The sequence below is a fragment of the Hippopotamus amphibius genome, chromosome 6, assembly GCF_030028045.1.
Source record: "Hippopotamus amphibius kiboko isolate mHipAmp2 chromosome 6, mHipAmp2.hap2, whole genome shotgun sequence".
NCBI lineage: Eukaryota > Metazoa > Chordata > Mammalia > Artiodactyla > Hippopotamidae > Hippopotamus > Hippopotamus amphibius.
In genome coordinates, this window is record NC_080191.1 from 39,801,969 (window position 1) to 39,822,202 (window position 20,234).

Consider the following 20,234-nt stretch of genomic DNA (forward strand, 5'->3'; position numbering starts at 1 on the left):
TGTACGCTATTTGTTGGGGGGGGGGGGGTGGCCGAAGGGGATGTCCTCTTTTCACCAGAGGCACAGCATTAAGGGGAAACTTCGACACTGGAAGGAACGAGAATAAGTACCTAAATACGGACGCACGGATCCGCTGCTGGGGGAGACACTTGAACTTTGGGATCCCGAGACGGTCCGGGCGGCAAGAGGTGAGTACCTCTTCTTCCGACGCCCCGTCCGGGGCCCCGCGAGGTCCAGATTTAAGGGATCCGGCAAACTCTCCCCGGAAAGTGCGCGGGGCTCCGCCGGAGGCGCCGAGCGAAGGGGACAGTGGGAGTACAGCGGAGATGTGTGTGGGCCCCTGGGTCCCCGCGGGCGCTTGGTTGCGGAGTGCCGCCTACCCCAGGGCCCGGGCCGCTCGGAGCGCCTCGGTGCGTTCTACCCTGGAGGACAGCCCTGGCGCCCCGAGGGGCCCTGCCGAGCCTTTCTGTCCCCCGCGGAGCCCTCGCGGAACAGGGTGTACCGCTCCATCCCTGCACTCCGTCCCCGCCTTGCAGAGGCGCGCGCCCCGGAGTCCGCCCTGCATCCTACGTGTGACAGTTGTTACTTTGCCTTGACCCCCTAGATAAGCCCGACACAAGGATGCTGACCCGGGGCCCATGGAGGGCCCCAGGCGCCTGGGGTTTTCACGGTGCTGGGTGCGTGTGTGCGTTTAATGCTTGTGTTCTGGTCTCGAGGCACCAACCGGGCTGTTCAGCTGCGGCCGTCCCACTTTAAGAGTTTTTGTGTGGCGTGGGCCGAATTTCTCCTTCGGTTTGCCGGGGTCCGTAAAATGAGAGGCGCCTTCTCAGAGGACTCGCGTTCATTGGCCCGGGACGCGGATGCCATGGAGGAATTATAACTTCTCTCAACGGAGGGACCTGGCCGGGGCCGCAGGGGAGCAGGTTTTCTCGTTGCAAAGCCTGCGGTGTCCGGGATGGCTGTGGGACTCGAAACGGCTCGCAGCTTTAGCGTCGTTAAGGGAGATTTGGAAGCAGATCGTGTGTGTATGCGCTTGTTTTATTTTGTGCCGCACAGCAGCCAGAACTTTCGTTTAGTAGCACTTTTTCGAGATGGTTTTTTCTTCTGTAAACAGGATTCGGAACAGCTTGGAGCTATTAGGGAATTTGCCGACCGAGTGCCGCGGCTGAGCGGTGGCGAAACCGGAGAGCGCAGTTTAATTTCTGTCATCCCTTTCCTAGTTTGGGGTGGCAGCGTCTCCGCTCACCACCACCTCTCTTACCCTTCCCTTGAAAGCTAATGGGGTTTGTGTTTTGGGTGAGTGCGTGTGTGGGAGGGTATCTTTTGGAGCAGGTCTTCTCTCCCCTCGCCGCCGCCGTCTGTCGCTTGCACTGCCCAGCGGGCAGAGTCATTCATGAATCCTAATCTGAGGGCAGTGGAGGAAGGTGCAGGTCCCTCGGCCCTTTCTGCCAAGATGCAGAATAGCGACGGGGTGTGTGTTTTGGTTTCAGAGCGGTTCCACGTGGAGCACCTCCGTGTGCGTGTGTGTTGTGTACTTGATCTGTGAGGAGGTAACAGGAGTCTCGTGTTCAAACCCAGTGGGCCGTTGGCCATTAATTTGCTTTCCTGGCTGTCATTACAGACACTTCCAAAATCTGATACCTAAGAGAACCAACAGGTTAGGTTTCACATTAAGAGCTCATACTTAACAGTTTTCTTTCTCCCTTACCCGTTTTGGCTTGGTACCCTGGGATCAACGTAATTGATGGAGCGAAACATACCTTCTCGAATATGGCATTTTGTTCCTCTTCTCCTCTGCGGCTACTTTTTGCACCCTTGGGCGTCTGTCAATTTCAGTGCGTGTTCCTGCGGGACTTAGGTGGGAGTCTTAGGAGCATTTAAGGACCGCGGGCGCTCCTTCTACAGCTCCTGAAATTTGATTTGCACGTAGGTGACTGACAGTCTTGAAGTTGAGGATGGTTTTTCTGTCTGTTGAGTTGTTTTTGGTCTTATTTTTAAAACCTCCTCAGGACAAGGATTGTAACCTTTCCCGGGTAGAATTAGGTCTTAAGCACAAACATTATCCCCCCCCCCGCCCCTTTTTTCTTTTTAAATATTTGTGGCCAGTTTATAGCCGAAGGACCAAAAACTAGGAAGGGGGTGGGGCAGGGAGAGAATCCTAAAACAATATTTGATGCATAGTAGGGTGTGGTATAACATTATCCCAAGAAATAGATAGCAGTAGTAAGAAGAGGGAAACTATTTTGTGTGGAGCTAGGCTGCCAGAATCTGATTTTATGGCAACAATACCAAATGCAGCTATAACTACATTCATTTTTATTGTTATTATAAACCATAAAAATAGTTTGTTCCGCCCCATTTAAAGTCGTAAGCTATTCAGAGTTAAACCATTTTTTTTAAATGACTGTAGAAGGCAGTTAAAACCTTTGACAGTTACAGCTTTGAAAGTAACATAATTAGATGATCCGAAAACTTCCTTTTTTTCTGATTATTAGGAATATATCCTAGCCTTTCATAATAGGTAAAGGTCTAAATCAATAGGTTTTCAAAAGCCAGTTTTCCTTTGCCAATTATCTGAAAACAGTATGTGTCAACCTAAGGCCACCATAGTTAGAGGTTGTTTCACAATTATAACTGAAATTAAAAGATTTACTTGGTTATTCTTTTTTAATGAATAAGAATTTTACTGGATATTAGAGACAATTTCTCCTTTACAGAATGAGAAGTTTATATATATATATAGAGAGAGAGAGAGAGAGGGAGAGAGAGAATATTTAAGTATTATGTTCAAGTTTAAAAAGTTAAAAAATCCCTAAGATTTGTTTAAAGGAAACTTGTATAAAACAATCATTATTCTTATTGAGAATACAGATGCTGCATTCTAGAGGATTTGTAGAAGCCAGTTGAAAAAAATTGTCTTCTCATGAAAGTTTCTTTTTTGAGGGCGGATCAGTAGTTTGCCATTTTTCTGTAATTTATTTTTTCTTTCAAAAACCTCTTTGAATTAAACAAAAAAGAAAAATAAGACCTCCATTTCTGAGATTTTTCTTTTTATTTATATTATGATTTGGGGTGTAAATAAAGTTTACATAGCCACGGGAAATAAGGTGTCCAGTTTCATGTTTTCAATCTCTGTTGCAAGCTCTAAACGACTGATGCCATATCTAAAAATATATTTATGTGGCTTGGTATTTCATTTTTAGAAGTTTTATGCACTGAAATTAAATTATCCTGAAGTTTTAGAAAAGTAGAAGGGTAGAAAAACCATGACTATTGTTATGAAAAGTTAGGATGTTGGGAAGTTCACATTCTAACTCACAAATAATAAAAATACACTTATTTCACCCAGTGGAAGCTCACACTTTTTATACAGAATTCAAGAAGAGGGGAGATAATCCTTTTCAAGACTTAGTGAAGTGTTAAGTAATTTAAGAGTGCAAGTATTTATTGTATTTTTCATTATCTTTTTTCCCCTCTGTTAGGAAAATGCAGGAGCACTAAACATTCAGTAAAAACAGGCTCCCCTTTATAAGAAGTTTATTCACCATAGTTCTGTATGCAGCTGCTGGTCATATTTCATGGAGCTGTTAAAGCACTTAAAACCTAAAATTAGGTACTGTCTAGTTGTAAATATTTCAGATCACTCATCTAAGAAACAAACAGAAGAGTGTGTTATCAAAAGTAGATGTTCTGAATCCCCTCATTGAAGAACTGAACAAAACATCTATAAAACACCTTGTTATTTTTTCAGTGAGAATATAATCATGACAGTTTCTTTTTCAAGTTGATATTATTCTTACATATTCTAAACTCTTATAATGTGTCTCCCTGTAGAGTCTCTTAAACTAATTGTATTCAGAAATACCGTTGGGGGATTTTATTACAACAGTTACTGGGTGAATGCAATCCACACCAGGAGGAATAGGATGACTTACAGTGTACCTGCTCCTCTCATGAATTTTTCCTGGTGAACTAAGAAATGACATGCTCTTTCAGGCACTCGTTCTAGAGATGGGTGAGATGCAGTGGGGTATTTAATTGCAGTGTGTGAGACAGCATGTTGCAGTTAGATGAGTTTTATCGTGGGGAACACCGAATATTAAGTTGTACGTGGAATGAACCTGGCTTCACTTAGTTTGAACTTGAGTGGAAGAAATAAACAAGAATCACATATTCCAAAGTAGTATAAGCAACTCTGATTGCTTTTAAGAGGTTTGAAGAATCCGTAAACATTACTGTCACCTAATATTGCTTGTGGCTCTGCACATTAGGATATGCCTTGGTGATACACCATTTTCCTCTTGAAGTTTGTGATTCTTACCATGTCCCATCCAGGTTTCTACTAGGAGACTGGTACTGAAATTAAAAACCGCTATCCTGACTCCCCTAACTCCTTTTCCTTCTTCCAGAAGAAGAGACAAAACAGATGAACTTAAAAATAGAAACCATTTTGAGTTATCAAAACCACATTTGTATGATGGTTTAAAACAGTCTCAAAGTGTGTACCTCTGAGTCTCACTGTAACCTTTTCTGTCATTGAAAGGTGCTAATTGATCTTAGGGCACTGACATAATAGTATAGGTTGATATTTGAAACCTTTCAGCATTGGTCTGGCCCTTTTCTCACCCTGAGATTTCGGGACATGGCTGATGAAGAGTAACACCATGTTAAAATGTCAGGAATTCTAATTTTTTTCCCATGTAAAATGTTTTAATACAACAACTGATATTTTTAAAGCTTTAATGTATGTACAGTAAGTAAATTTGTTTTAATGTACTTCTGGGAGAGAAGGACCTATATTATGATGTTAGGATTTGTAAATATTATTTTTTCCATTTTTTTTACATTAAAAATTTTAGGCAAAGTCTGATTGCTGTGATCACATTTGAATAGGTTCAAAATGAACTTTCATTAAAGCAATATAGAATAGCCATCTGGAAATTTCATACCTAAAGTATATATTCTTAAGTATGTGGAGACCTTAAAGTATATTTTAAAATAAAAATTGTCAGTTCAGTTTTTGTACTGTTGTAATTTTTCTGTCTGTGTATGTAATCATTATTTTCATCCCCATTATCCTCTCATCATAGCTGACGGTTTACTGAGGATGTATTTACTTTTTGCAAAACAATTTAAGGTATTTGTGTGGATTAGCTAATTTTAATCTTATCAACTATTCCCATTTTACAGAAGAGAAAACTGAGACTCAGTCATGCACTAGAGGGGAGCCAGGATTTTAGCTCTGCAGCCTGAACCCAGATCCCCTATCCTTAAAAGTTGCCCTAGGCAGTTGCGTTCACCAGTCACATATGAGCTCATTTTAGGTGGTACCCAAATAAACATTTTATTTTTATAATATTAGTTATATATTTATTTCTAAGGGTATTAGAAAAATATGTTAAATTTCATTTTAAACCTATAATTTCCTGGATAATGTTGTTTAAGACAAAACCAAAAAAGGATTGAAACAAAAAAATTTTAAAGCACCTATTTAAAGAAATGTATTAAGTAACAGTGGACAAACGCTTGGCTAAAATAGCCAAAATCATGAAGGTTGATGTCAAATGACTACATTGGTAGAAACTGGTATTCTAGAATGCTTCCCAAATGTTGAGAACTTCTGTCCAGATCTTTTTAATATTTGACTTAGATGTAGACTTTTCCTGTGCTTTTCAAGCCTTATCCTTTAGTTAGATGTTATCCATTTTACAGTTTTTCTCTTGTTGCTTTAAGCCTGAATGCTGGTTATTAATTTCAGATCTGCTGTTTCTGTTGAATCAACTGATGAGGACTGTGTAATGAATTTCTAGAGCAAGTTTAAATGATAGCAGGATCACTTATATTTCGGAGATACTTTCAATTTACGTGGATATCAGACTTTGCATTTTTAAGGCTTTTCCCTAGGTAAACATGCTTGTTCTGCTGTTAATAATCTGTTTTATAACTTTAATGTATTTTCCAGTGAAGCAGTGGTTTTCGTTCGGATTTGCATATTTAGCCACAGAACCTTTCGTTCATGTGAAAGCTGACACTGTGCCCACTAGAGAAATGTCCACTGCCTTTGTGAAGCAGGACGTGGGTGGCCTGTGAATCACTCACCAACCCTGCCTCCAACCACTGGCACCTCCAACATCTCTGTAAGGGTCATCCAGGCTGCTAAAAAAAATGAGTCTTCTGACGAAAGGGGTCAGTTCAGAGTACCTGATGCAGCTTGTGAGTGTGTCATCCACTAAAAACCAAAATAGAACAACAAACAACTCTCAAATAAGGCAGAGTATCTCCCAGTGTAACACATCAGCAAAGGGTGTGGGGTTTACCTTAGTGTAACCTGAATATTCTTATTAACCAACCTGCAACTTTCTTTCAGTTTAGTACTGAGAAAATAAAAAGTAGTCAAAATGTTTCCCACATAGACTTACAGGTCTGCCTGAGGTGCACAGAATTTGTTCCTGCAAAGGTCTGATTGATTAGAGCATCTTGTTTTCCTTTTAAAGACTTTATGAAGACACATCAGCAGTGGCATAAATTGACCTGACCTTAGATTTTCACGTAAATTATTGCTACTGTCTCTGTTATTCTTTCCTCCTTTCTTTTTAAAATGAAAGGGACATTTCTTGTGAAAGATTACAATTAAATCATAAAAATTTACGTTCATATACCATTAAGTTTAATTCTACTCACAAAAGCAATAGCATTAAATTTGAAATTCTATCCTTAATCAAGTAGGTCCACCACATACTGGGAGGGCTCATTCTCTGCAAGGTCATGTACACAATTCACAGGGCTCTACATATACCCAGTGGAAGGATCTATTCATTACATTTCACCTCTGACTTTGAACTCCCTCATGTTAGAGGATTTGAAAAGACCTGAATGTTCTGACCAACAGATTGAATATTTCTAACAATGTGTCCGGTATGTTGAAAGGGATGATGACTTGGAGAGCCCACAGGTCTCTGAATTAGCTAATTCTTTTCACTTCAAATTTTATATTTTAATGCAAATGTGTATTCACATAGGATTTTGACTCAAGTAATTCTAGCCAAATTTAATCACAAGGTGGGCGAGTCACGTTCCAATTTCCTTTTGCAGGTTTTCAGTAATCTCAAATTGTGCTTCCAGTAGGTACCTTTAGAATGCAAACCTCAGCGAGTGGGTCAGAAACATCAATACTACCAAAATTTTGTACGGGAGCTTTAGGTTTTAAGATGATGCTACTGTTTTGTTTTTCTTAGTTGACCCAAGAAGACTTTTCATTTAGGTCTGTTTCGTCTTCTCAATTGTTGATTTTAGTTTTTAAAGGCTTCATGCATGAAAATGCTAGCAAAGTTCTGGGCACATGGTAGATCCTTACTAAATGCTTTTTCATTATCATTGTTGCTGAAGAGATGCCAAAATTTTAGTGAGATGGATAGATTTCTTTTTTCTACTCTGGATAGTTTTTATAATAAGTTCTACTTTTTCTTGGCATATACCATTCATAGGAATGGTTAGCCTGGTAAGTAGTTAACCATGGTAACCAAGGTCACAGTTTTAATCCTCAGATGATCATGTTAGCTGTATGTGCTACACACGCTTGGTCATATTGTCTTTGTCATCAAAAGTATAGCTGTAATATCTTGACTGTCTCTCTTCGGGGACCACTCTGGTCTGTGCTAGATCTGTCTCCAAGACTCTCCTCCCATCCGGAGGATATTCAACCACATCTGTTCACAGTTTTTATCAGGTCCCTTCTTGACTTAAAATTCTTCAAAAAAATTCCCTGTTGCCTATAGGACAAATTCTGAAATTCTTAGCAGGATCTATAAGGCCCTTCAAGCTAAGAACTTTGCTCAAGTTTCCCTTCTCACCTCTCACCAGTCACTCACAAGAAATCTCTTCTCCAGCTATATGGAAAAGTGCAGCCCTCAAATACACACTGGTCATTTCCACTTCATTTCTTTGTGCATATGGTTCTTTCTATCTGGAAGACATCTTTCCCCTCCCCCTGAAACTTCCTTTTCTACTGCTTTTCCAAGACTTGGGATGCAAAATGTTACCTCCTCTGACCACCAGAGGCTGAGTTGGATGTTTCCTTTCTCTTTGTTCCCAAAGCACCCAGTTTCCACCTTTAGCATAGCCGTTGCCACATTGAAATGTAATAGGTTACATAAGTTTAAATTCTGCTCTAGACTGAGAATTTCCTGAAGCTGTTACCAGTGTTTGCCATTCTATATTTCCAGTAGGTGGGGGAGAGTAAATTCCTTTTGAGTGAGTGAGTGCAGAAAATGAGGATGCAGGCAATGCTGGTGGCACTGGGGACAGTGGGAATAGCTGTGACCATTACAAGGCAGGACAGCCTTAAGAACAACCTCAGGGATTTTGGGTATTAATCCAATAAAATTGCATCTCTGAATCCAGGCCCAGCTTGTGTGTATGGGTAGAATAACATAGAGATGTATTTATTTCACACATGACCGTTGGGAAGTCAGTGATCTAGTGGATAAGCAGAAGATCCTGAAAATCTCTGGCGATATGGGTATCTCTTAGCACTTGAAATCTGAGGGACACAATTCTTTTTATGGCAGAGTGATTAAGTACAAAGAATATGGAGCTGGGCTCCTTGGGTTTGAAGCCGAGTTCTGACGTAATGACTCCGTAATGATGAGCACGTTAATTAAACTGGTTTTGCTTTCATTTTCTCATGTGTAGTAGAACATACTTCTTGGAGTTTATGTGAGAATTCAACAAGTAAGTACATGTAAAGCATTTGGAATAGTGTCTGATATGAGTACTAGCTATTATGAATATGATTGTGTTCCCTCCATTGGCGTAGGCAAAATATTCCAGAGATATTTAGAGCTGAAAGTCCTTTTTGGGGTCATAGACTGAGGGCTATAAATTGAGTCCGCAGTGATTCAAGCACAAATTTAGTACCCTCAGGTGATCTTGGCAAATATGAGGCTGTATTTGGAACCATCAGAGAAGACATTAGAAAACTCAGTTTGGACCATTTACATTGCACAGCGTTTCTTTTAACAAATACTTTTACACACAGTCATTGAGATTTTTAAAGGCTTTCACCTGTGTGGTTCCTCAGCTACTCTAAGCCACTGTAAGAACATTCTACAAGGGTACTTTTGTTTTATAGCCAATATTTGTTTCCCCAGTTGCTTTTTTTTCAGTCTGAAGGAAGCAATTATAAGAATTTGTTTAACTTTCAATTGACAGTGGCCTTGATGAACTCAGTGTAAACTTTTTAAAAGGTAATATTAGAGATTGCTATGACTCTTATCTTTGCAGAGACAGTAGGAGGTCATTGGCATCTCCTTTTCTAGACTTGACCATTTGGTCCTTGGATTCAGAGGTAATGACAGTGTGGCAAAGTGGGGCTGAGGGAGGAGGGGAAGTTAAAAAAATTGTCAAGGGTCTGTTTTTTTCAACTGCTTACCTGGAATTGCTGCCAGGTGCATCTGTATAAAAAATATGATGCTACCACTCATATTGTGCCTGAATCGCTCAGTATATTTAGAGCAGCACTTCTCAAAGTCTGATTATGGACATTTTGAGCTGGATAATTTGTTGTTGGAGGTGTGTGTGTGGCTCTCCTGTGCATTGTAGGGCGTTGTGTGGCATCCCTCGTCGCTACCCCCTAGATGCCAGTATCGCCCTCCTCTGAGGACTAGCAGTGTGTCCCCAGACGTTGCCAGATGTCCTCTGGAAGCAAAATGGCCCTCAGCTGAGAACTCGTAGTCAAAGTAGACCTTAAGATCACTTGATAAAGTCAAAAGATTCCCAGGCATCTGCATGAGAGGACAGTTCTATTTTCAGTCAAGTGTGGAGAATTTTCATACCTTCCTCCTAAGTTCAAACATACAAACAACTCTTATTGGCCTGTTTTGATAAACTTTACTCAGAGGGGATTTACAGATAGCTTTACACAGATTGACTGTTGTCAGCAAATTTTCCTTTTCTGGAAACAATATATGAGTCGGGGAGCAAAATACTTAGGAAAATATGTAGGAAGTAGATATTTATTTGAATCACCTATATGTCTCTTTTTAAAAAGTTACTTTTACTGTTGTTAGTAGATACTTTTGGTTCATTTTTGATAAGGACAATTACTTATCTTTTCCTATATATAAATATTCAGTAATAAGAAACTTTTACTTTTCTTAGTCTGTAGTGTCAGAAAAAGTAAAGTATTATCTATAATCACACTGCCCAAGATTAAAATATTTTATCAGTTAAATTATTTGTTCATTCGTGTAACGAGAAAGTTTCAAACGAAATATGTCTTAGCTTTCAGTTTGTACCACAGTTTCAGGATCTTGAGCTTAATAATATTGGTACAGTCTGAAGAAAGTAAAAGTGAACATATTTCACATAAAAACTCCTTTGTTGATTTGCTAAATCCAGGCCTTACATTCTAATTCTATAGGTTTAGTCTTCACATACATATTTTTGCCTCTGAATTGATGTGCAGTTGACTGTAAGTCAGTGTGACTGTAGCCTGAGTACTACATCTGACCTTTGCCTAGTTTAGGTATGTGTGAAAGATGCCTCAAAAATTACTGAGAAGAACAAAATGGGAACATATAATGTTAACATAGAGTGAGAGGAGATAACTTTGCCTACATGAGTTTTGGGTTACATATGAAAATTATTTTGGAGTGTGAAAATTAATATTATAAATAGGTGATTAGACCAATATTCATGTGATTTCTAAACAGTAGAGAAATTTTAAATCTCACTAGTAATTACAAGGATACTTGAAATTCCACATATGTGTATTGTCTAGTGGTTTTACTTTAATTGTATTAGGCAGGTAATCATGTTACCTGGAAGCAGTCAGACAGACCTAGGGATTTTATATCATTTACTAATTGATACTCAAGCAGGCAGGGCAGAGGTACTTGAAAACAAACTCACTCTCTGTCTGTCTGTCTTTCTCTGTCTGTTACCTCTCCTTTGATATGCTTTAATTTTTGAAATGTATTCTTTAGAAGGAAGTGGCTGCAAATATAGCATACTGTATGTGATCAAAATGTATTTCTGTTTTCTTAGGAGAGAAGGACTCCTCACAGCTACTTGTTAGCAAAGAGATGAAGTGGGTGCTGGGCAACCCAATGACAGATGGGGGCCCTTCCAGGGGAATTAGGTGGGGGTTGTAAGCCAAGGACTTAAATCATAAGTTTTCAGACAGTGGAGGAGAGTTCTGCGCCACGCATTGACAGGAAGTCCAAAGAAGGCGTAGCAAACCCCAAGTCCATCCAGGCACTTTATGCCTGACATTGAACAGGAAGCCTGGTAGCCCTTTCATCATTGGAGCCAGTAAACCAGAAGTTCTGTTTTTCCAAATGAACACTTCTTGAGTTCATAAATCGGGACCCCCCCCCCCCCACAACAGAGAATTCAAGTCACATATCTACTTTCTTAGGTTGATTTCTTTGTACAGTGGTTACAAATGTAAGATTTACCTATTTTTATGAATGCTCTATGGCATAAAATACAATTAGGCATTTCCTTTTCTCTCCCTGGGATATTCTCGCCACCCTTGTCCTCCACTGCCCCAAATCCCTTAACCTACTTGCCTCTTACTTTTTGTTGCCTACCTGGACAAAAAATCTACTCATCTTTCAAGGCTTAGCTCAAATGTCACCTCCTCTGGGAAGCCTTCCCAAGCCTCAGCAGAATTAATTCTTTTCTCTCTGTGATACCATATCACCTTATGTGGGCTATTAGTGTAAGAGCACATTGTGCTGAGGCTAATTTTATGTGCGTCTGTCTTCTAGAGAGATTCTGAACTTTCTGAGGGGCGAGACTGTGTCTTTCCCCCTCTGTAGCCCCAGTGCCTGCGGTATTGATGGAAATTCACTCGTTACCCTATTCCTTGCACATCTTCAAAGGACATATATCCAAAGCCAGACAACTGCAAAGAATGGATCTTGTTTACATTTTGGAAGCTAGTTTATTGGTATGTTTTATTCTAACTTATTTAGAGCTTTATTTGGACCAAAGTACTACTGATATTCCAGCAGAAGAAAAGATATGGCCAGCATGAACTGCTATTTTGAATAAACTGAAATTAAAAAGGCAGATTCTAGTGGAGGTTCATGGTTTTCCTACTTTTCCTACTTCCAGTTCTCTCTAGAAACAAACTTCGGCTTCTTTGGCTGATTTCTGGGGAGATACATTTCATGTTATTTTGAAGAGTTTTTCACCCTCAGAATTATGGGTTTCATCTGAGAGGAAGTATGTTCTGTATTTGTTTATGTCAATGTTTCAAAATATGGGGACCAAAAATCCTAGAGGTATCTGTTAGAGTATATGTGGCCATTTGGTGAGAGAAATTGAGTCTGTTTTTCAGGCATAATTTAGGAAGAAAAATTTCTGTTTAGTTTTTAGTGGTTTGTTTTCAGGCATTTTCCACAAAAAGATGAGCAAGACCCTTCAAAACCACCAACTTGCTTATTTAGGGGGAGAAAAAAAGCCTTCTGTGTCCAAAAATAACATTAAATTAAAATGATTGTTTCCAATAGTTTCAAAAATTGTGGTTTTATTTCCCCGTATGAGTCATTTCTGAATGCAGTATGTGATTGTACTACATTGCGATGAAGCCTATTTGCTCTGTATTTTCGTAGGTAACGTTACTTATCAAAGAATCAGATCAGGAGAGGAATTTAGCCTCACTCTCCATCTTGCGGATGAATCCTGGATTAGAGGTGTTCCGTGATTTATTCAAAAGGAAGCTAAAAAGAGAACCTTGTGCTGGAGACCCTAGTCCTCCCAGCTCTGCAACTTGCTGCCTTTATTTTTCTTTGTTTGAGTTCAGCAAGGAGTTGCAAATACTGGAATCAGAGTGCTTTATATGTATCCTTCCGGGCCCTGCTGCCACTTATCAGCGATGTAAACTCGGAGGAGTTATTTACTGACCTGCTTTAGCCATAGTTGCAGCCTGTGTCAGCAGGGAATAATAATAGTACTTGCCTCCTGGAATTGTTATGAGGGATAACTGAGCTTATAACGGAAAGACACGGAAGATGCTCAGTATATGTATATTGAATTGATTTCTTTGAATAAATTGTTGAGTGTTATGTAATATTCAAAAAAGAATTCTTCATGCTGCTGAAGCAAGATTTTTTTTAATCTTTTTTTTAAAAACAAAAGGCATCCATGTTGCATAAGATATTAAAACAGATATGATAGGTGGTACCTTTGAGGGGCCTGACTAGAAGAGGCAAGGAGAGAGACTTCTGGAATGCTGATAAAGCCCTTTATCTTGATCTGATTGATGGTGAGGCAGGGTGTTGATGTAATAAAAGTTTATCGGCTGTCTACTTTTGATTTGCATATTTTACTGTGTGTATATTTTACTAAAAAGTTTTAAAATACAGATATATTTATATAAAATAAGTGAACAAAAGGGATTTACTGTATATATATATATATACTTTCTCAGATGCTTTACATGATATACATACACACACACATATATATATCTCCAAATCACCTTGCTGTGCTCCTGAAACTAACACAATATTGTAAATCAACTATACGTCAATAAAATTTAAAAAATAACAGATATATTTAAAACAAAAAGTGGATGTCCCTCACTTTATCCATCTCTTCCACATCCCAGAAATCAGGTCAAATTGTTGTACTTTAGTGTGCTTCCTTTCAGACTCTTTTTTTCCTATACACATGCAAATGTAAGAATTATATGGGGATGTAATTTATTTTTGTTTACATTTTTAAGCCAAAACAGATCATCAGTTGTCTTAAAATTTGCTTTTGATTTGCTGTATTTTGAATATTTTTTCATATCAGTACGTGTAGTTTGGGGTACTTCTGTTTAATGTACGAATATGTTTTATACTTTGTTCCCTTCTTGTATTTATTTAGGTTGCTTGCAGGTTTTTGCTATTACAGTGTGTTGCACTCATGATTTTTATATATCTTTTTGTATATCTGCCCCAAATTCCTGTAGATAAAACTTTAGATGTATGACTAATAGATGAAAGTGTGTGCATCTTGCATAAATGGTGCCAAAATACTTTTCAAAAAGGTTGCAACAGTGTGTATCCCTGTGATTATGCTTACATCTTTCTCCTAAAAGCCAAGGGCAATATTATATGCTAAGTTGAACTTTGTAATTATTGACTCTTTGTGCTCTGGTTAATAAGATGGCTTATAGTAGTAGATTCCTTGAGACTCGCACATGAGTCGGAGTTCACTGATAAGAGCAAATAATTCTGTTAAGCACATATATAACAAATCTATGTTATATGTAGTTAGTATCTCATTTAAGAATGGTCCCTGCTCTGTTACATAAATGATTATTGTATATATTCATAGTCCTGAAACCACTTGGTAGGAAGTGTATATAATATTCATGACTTGGTGTATATAATATTCATGACATGTTTTTACTTAGCACCATAAAATACTTATAAGAATTGTTAAGAGAAACTCCTATATTGTTGAGTATTTACAAGGAATTGTGTGTTGTTATTCTGTGAAGAGCCAACTATGTGCCAGGCACAGTTCTAAGCACCTCACATATAATACTATAGCTTTTAAACGTGTAGAGGAAAGGCACAGACACTGTATTATTGTAAATGAGGTCACCCCATTCTGAATGTGTTATTAAATATTACCATATGTCAAAATATCAACTATATCTTTTCAATGTTCTGATTTGTAAATCTGTGAAATGTCATAACTGATTTAATGTGAAAATTAAAGTGAAAGCATCAAAATCCAGAGAATTGCTACTCAAGTCCTGGCTAAAGTATTATGACACATAAAGTTTAAAATGAAGTATGTTAATTGGTTGGCTTTACTGTTAGGGCCTTATATGTAGAAAAGTCTGTCTCCAGAATATTCAGTTCTTATAGTTTCTGGTTAATTAAGATTCTGGCTAACTTTTAATGGTTATCTAGTGCCTTACAAGAGTAATCCAACTCAAAATAGCTAACTTATTCCTCCTGCATTGGATAAATATTGCCATCAATTTTTGTGAGTTTTTTTTCCTGCAGAATTTCCTGTTATTCTAAGGGATTCAATAGGACTTAGGCACATAAAACTGAAAATTATATTACTATGGGGAAACTGCTCTGTGCCTTTGAGAAGGAACTCTCTTGCTAACTTAAGTAGTATATGTGTGTAGAATAGCTAACATTTTCCTCCCAAGAAATTTCATGTATGCAGTTAAAACACTCTTAAATTGATTAAGGATTTGTTATATATTTCCAGAAGCACTCAAGAGTACTTTTATGGTTATAAGAGTAGAGTGCATTAGAATGCCAGAAACCAATGAATACGCTAGAGGCCTTCAAAACCATGCCCGGCATTCCTGACTTTACCATATAAACACGCGGGACAGTCTGGAAAAACAAAACAACTCCCCTTCTCCCAAACCTAGGTAAGCATGTGATGATAACACTTCAACTGGCTTGAATATTAATTTGATACTTTTTCTGTTAGAAGTAATTTTTATTACTTAGAAAATGGAATGGAGAAGTAATGAATATGACTGGTATTTATTGCTCAAGTCAAGTATTATTTTACATCAGATTTGACCAGTTACCTTTATACTTTTTTGGAAAGTGGATTATACAGCTACCATAGTATTTTTTGCCTATTAATCAGGGAAGCTAAAAAACCTTTTATAAATGTTGAATCAAAACTCTCACTGCTGTGAGGGAATTAAATTTCAAGCCATATACTCCTTTTATAGGGTGAGAAACTGAAGTATGGAGAAATTACAAGGTTTTCCCAAAGCCATACACTGAGTCATGGCAGACGTGGAAATCTGTGATTCTGGTGGCCTGATTCAGTTTGAAACTTCAAGAAATTAAAGTTATCTATTTCCTGACATGTACTTTGGGAGTGTTTCCTTATTTACTTATTTGTTCATTCATTCATACATTATATAGGAAACCATGTTTTTGCAAGTTATGGTCTTAATGTAGGGACTGTAAATGAGATTTTACATTTATATATCTTAGATATTTTTTAAATGTTTAAGTAAAATATCATTATATTTTTCTTTTTCATGACTGTGAAGAAAAATTAAAGCATTAAAAACTAAGTTGGATTGTCTATATTCAGGCCACAGCCGTGTCTATGAGAAGCACCTGAAACTACTTCAGGAGCTAATATAGTTTGTTCAAGTGTTTGAAGGCAAGAACTCAGCCGAAGCTCCGGTTAGATCTGGAGCAGAATAACAACCAGGAGAAAGCACAACACCCATCAAAAGTACGGAAAGGACCAGCGTCCACATCTCTACAACCGGTGTCTTTGTATTCGGTTTAATCAAGAGGAAGCCAGTTATTCTGCTTCTCTCTCATCTTCCTGAGTTTCGTGATCTTTTTCTTGCTCGTTTAACCAGTATTTTCCCAGGCTTTCTTCACCCTCTTCATTTTTTTTTCCTCCACGCTTTAAGAGTCATGTTAAAAAAGCAAATAGTATTACTCCGGGTCAGACCTCACTTCTCCTTGATGGAACAGCTGCTGCAGCAGGTAGCTTCGAATCAGCAAAGTACTGCGTCTTCCCCCCATACAGCATCCTATAACAGAGAATCCAAAGAGTAGAGAGATGCCATCTGCCCTCCACCTCTTCTCCAGGGAGAACTCACCACATTTTTTGTGGTTTGTTTTCTTGTCCTTTTCTTGCAGCCCTGAGACTTAGGACTCAGACGTGGCTCTGGCTCTATGTCTCACCAGCTCTCCCCATGGAAGAGTTCTTTCCCAAGACAGTCCTGAGGTCCAAGGGCACTTGGAGCCCTGGGAACCGAACCCATAGATTCTACAAACAGGCCCGGGCATGGTGAAGTCCTAGGCAAGCCAAACCTCCCTGCAGTTTAAACGTTAGTCTTTTTTTTTTCTTCTTCTTTAATTTTTCTAAAGAAAAATTCAGTCTTAAACCAGCAAACAAGCAAAACCCCTAGGGTCTTTCTCAAAGGAGCATTCTTTCAGCTCTGAAAATTTATTGTTATTAATTTCCATTTCAGCTAGCTGGATTTCCTTTCCATTTTTTGTCTGGATGATACTTGGTATATACATGAATGTGATATTTGGTATACATTAATGCTGGTCTGTATTAATTTAATGTCAGTTTATAGTTTGCTTTAAAAATAATTATGTACTGTGACCTATTTCATATCTACCTTCCATTTAATGCCTTTCCTAGGCAGTTATGCCTTTGTGACTGACTGAATTCCCCCTAATTCCCGTCAGGAAACAAAGGCTTTTTTTTAATTAAAGATGTGGTCTTATTAACTAGGGGTATTTAACTTGAGGAAGAAAAGATTTAGGGATGACGTGAATGATAGCACTCTTAATACCTAATAGCCTGCCATACATATGAAAGCGGGATGCAGTTTCTGCTTTGTGGTTCTGCTGCGCAGACCAGAGTTGCATTCTGAAAGGTAGATTTTTAAAACTAATATATAAGGAAGAATTGAAAGAAGGAAAGAGGAGAAGTAGGTGGTTGTATTTACTGGAGCTAACAAGCTTCAAGTATTGCATCTGCAAACTCATATAGTCAGTCTGTTAATAAACCCCACTTACTTCTCTACTCTTCATGCCCTCAAGACAAAGAAATAAGATGCTGTGAGTTTCATTCATAGTCTCTCTCTTTCTCTCTCCCTAAGTTTGCCCTTAAAGTCAAAGCATACTGCAGGGAAGCAAAACATGGAATTGAACTGCAACATCAAATTTATTTGAGATATTATTTTCTGAATTCTTTCAGCTTTAGCCTTTAGGAAGTTTTTTTTGATTTCTAGAAGCTATAATGGCAGATTTTGTAAACGTGATTCTACTTTTAATGCAGTTACAAAATCAGTGGATACTTTTATACTCTGATGCTGTAGGGAAATTTATTTATTGAGAGAAAAGAAGGTATTCAAACTTCCTTGGATACCTCAATTAAAAAATCTGAGTGGATAAAATTCTCCTTAGGTGTCCCAAATTTTAGTAAGGCAAATAGCATTATATTTAATTAAATTCTTAACTTTTATTCGCTATAGACCCAGTTCAAGCATGTAACGTCTTTAGGTAAGTCAAATTTACTGCTATATTTTATATCTCTCATGTTTACTTTGTTATGTATTGGATCCTCTACCCCCAAAATAAAAAATAAGGCCTCCAGGTGTCACACCTTCATTTCTGAGAAATTGGTTATATGGAAAATCTGAGAGGAAAAGATATGATATGATTGTGTTGCTGCTGTTGTTTTTGTTTGCATTAATTTCCTTTATGGGGATGGATACTTCCTAAGTTTTATCTTCTACTTCATAAATTGTTTCTTTAGCTGAATCTAATCTGCTGTTTAATTCTTTCATGTCTTTTTTTGAAATTTCAATGGATATATTTTTAAAAACACTTTTATGGTTCTTTTACAAATTTGTATATCTATTTTTTATAATGTGTGGTTCCTTCAATTTTGTTTCTATTTCTTCTGTCTCTTTAATTGTTTTAAACATACTTATTATATGATATTTTTCAGATTGCCATTAATCTCCAATTTTTGGATTCCAGTTCCCCTGCTGTTGCATCTGTTGTCTGTTTGATGTTTTGTTTCCTGATATAGCTTATAACTTTTGATGAATCTTTCTCTCAGAATCCTTTGTGCCTCATGGACCAATTTTTCATTTGCTCCCCTGGAGTCTAGGGATTTCAAACCTCTGGATCAGTCTTGATTTTAATATTTTGGCTTGAGGTTTCCATGCTAGCGATACAGCAACTATTTAGGATTTACGTTTGTGCAAGGCTGAAGTTTTGATTTATCTCAAATAATTATTTTCTCTTATTCTCTTCCCAAAGGCTCTGTCCCATGACAAGCTTCCTTACTGAGTTGGATGGTGCGCTGAGTTGTTATAGCCTTCCTTCAGTAAAAGGGACAAACTTCTCAGACTTCCTCCTTCATGCCTTGCCTCTTGCTGTTGTTTTCTGCTCATCTTGATAAATGAGCACAATGACAACAAAAACATAACACGCAAACATATCTTTTCTGCGCAACTTTTCCATATCACCAATTTCTCAAGAATCCAAGTGTGACACCTGAAAGTTATATTTGCTATATTAGTTACAGTAGTTCATATGTTTTCAATGTCCTATTGATTTGCCTTTCGCGTTATCCCCCAAATCCAACCATCCAGGCTTCTTTCAGCCACCGTGTCGGTCCAGGTTCTCCTGATTTTTTATCCAGATTATCACAACAGCCTTCAAATTGCCCCTTCACTCCAGTCACTGTTCTTTATTTTTCAAAAATATGAAGAAGATGGGTTGTTGCAATTATATCACATTTGCCATGTTTTTGTGTGTGTGTTTTAAAGATATCAAAATATAGTAATAACAAATTGTATTTATTCACTAATATTTAGCACTTGACTCCTGCTTTTGCTAATTCAGAACTTCTTAGCATCCTGTTAACACTGAATGCACATTTCTCTTTCATGCTTTCTTTCCTGAAAATGTGTTCCCTTCTCTTTCATGTATGCATTTATAATTCTGTTATTGGCAGCATCAATCTCCCAGTGCTAAAGAAACCATTCACAACTTTGATGCTATGTAGAATGGCAAACTCAAAAGGGGTAAAGGCGAATCACTTGATCAAAATATCAAAAATCAAATAATTGTTCATTCTTACAAACTAATATGAGTTCAGAGAATTGGTCAAAGACTGTTGACTTTGGGTACTAATAACATATATAGATGGTTAATGCAGGTCTTGAAAATAACTGACTAGTATAATATTCTTAGTTGAGTAGAGTTAAAAATCATTTCCACAGAAATTGCATGGGTATAATTCTACTGTATGGCAGAAACTTAAAATATTTTAATTCATTGTATGAAGAGCAAAATAAAAAAGCAGAGATTTTCTTCCACTCTGTCACTAGTGTAATGTAATGGCTTACATTTTTGAAATACATGATTTCATTTCATCCTAACAATATATAGTACAGGTATCATTGTTGTCCCTATTTTATGGATGAAGAGGTATTGATGAACTATCCCAAGGCCAAAAAGTTATCCAGTGGTAAAACAAGGACTCACACATAGACCTGTTTTATTCCAAGTGCCTTTACTTGGAATCGCTAAATTTATATTTCCTTCAGCAAGCCATTTTTTAGTCCTCTAGCGTTTCGAGAATTTAATACTAAATGTAGAAGCTGTATTCTTTAATTCTTTCACATTTGCAGCACGTTTTTCTCAAGAAATATTAAACTCAGCAAACGTGTTTGGTGA

The 20,234-nt window shown here is 37.8% G+C and overlaps 1 protein-coding gene across 16 annotated transcripts in view; it reads left to right on the top strand.

The window, feature by feature from the left end:
- The window catches only part of EYA4 (EYA transcriptional coactivator and phosphatase 4), a 299,421-nt gene that overhangs the window by 34,617 nt on the left and 244,570 nt on the right, over positions 1–20,234 (top strand). For 13 of the 16 annotated variants that reach the window (XM_057739426.1, XM_057739432.1, XM_057739434.1 and 10 more), the window contains exon 1: positions 28–188. The exons of 2 other annotated variants lie outside the window; for them this stretch is intronic. The gene's annotated coding sequence lies outside the window, so the exon portion shown is untranslated. Of the gene's footprint in view, positions 1–27; positions 189–15,351; positions 15,407–20,234 lie in introns of those variants that run through there. One more of the 16 variants, XM_057739429.1, reaches the window with a different exon arrangement.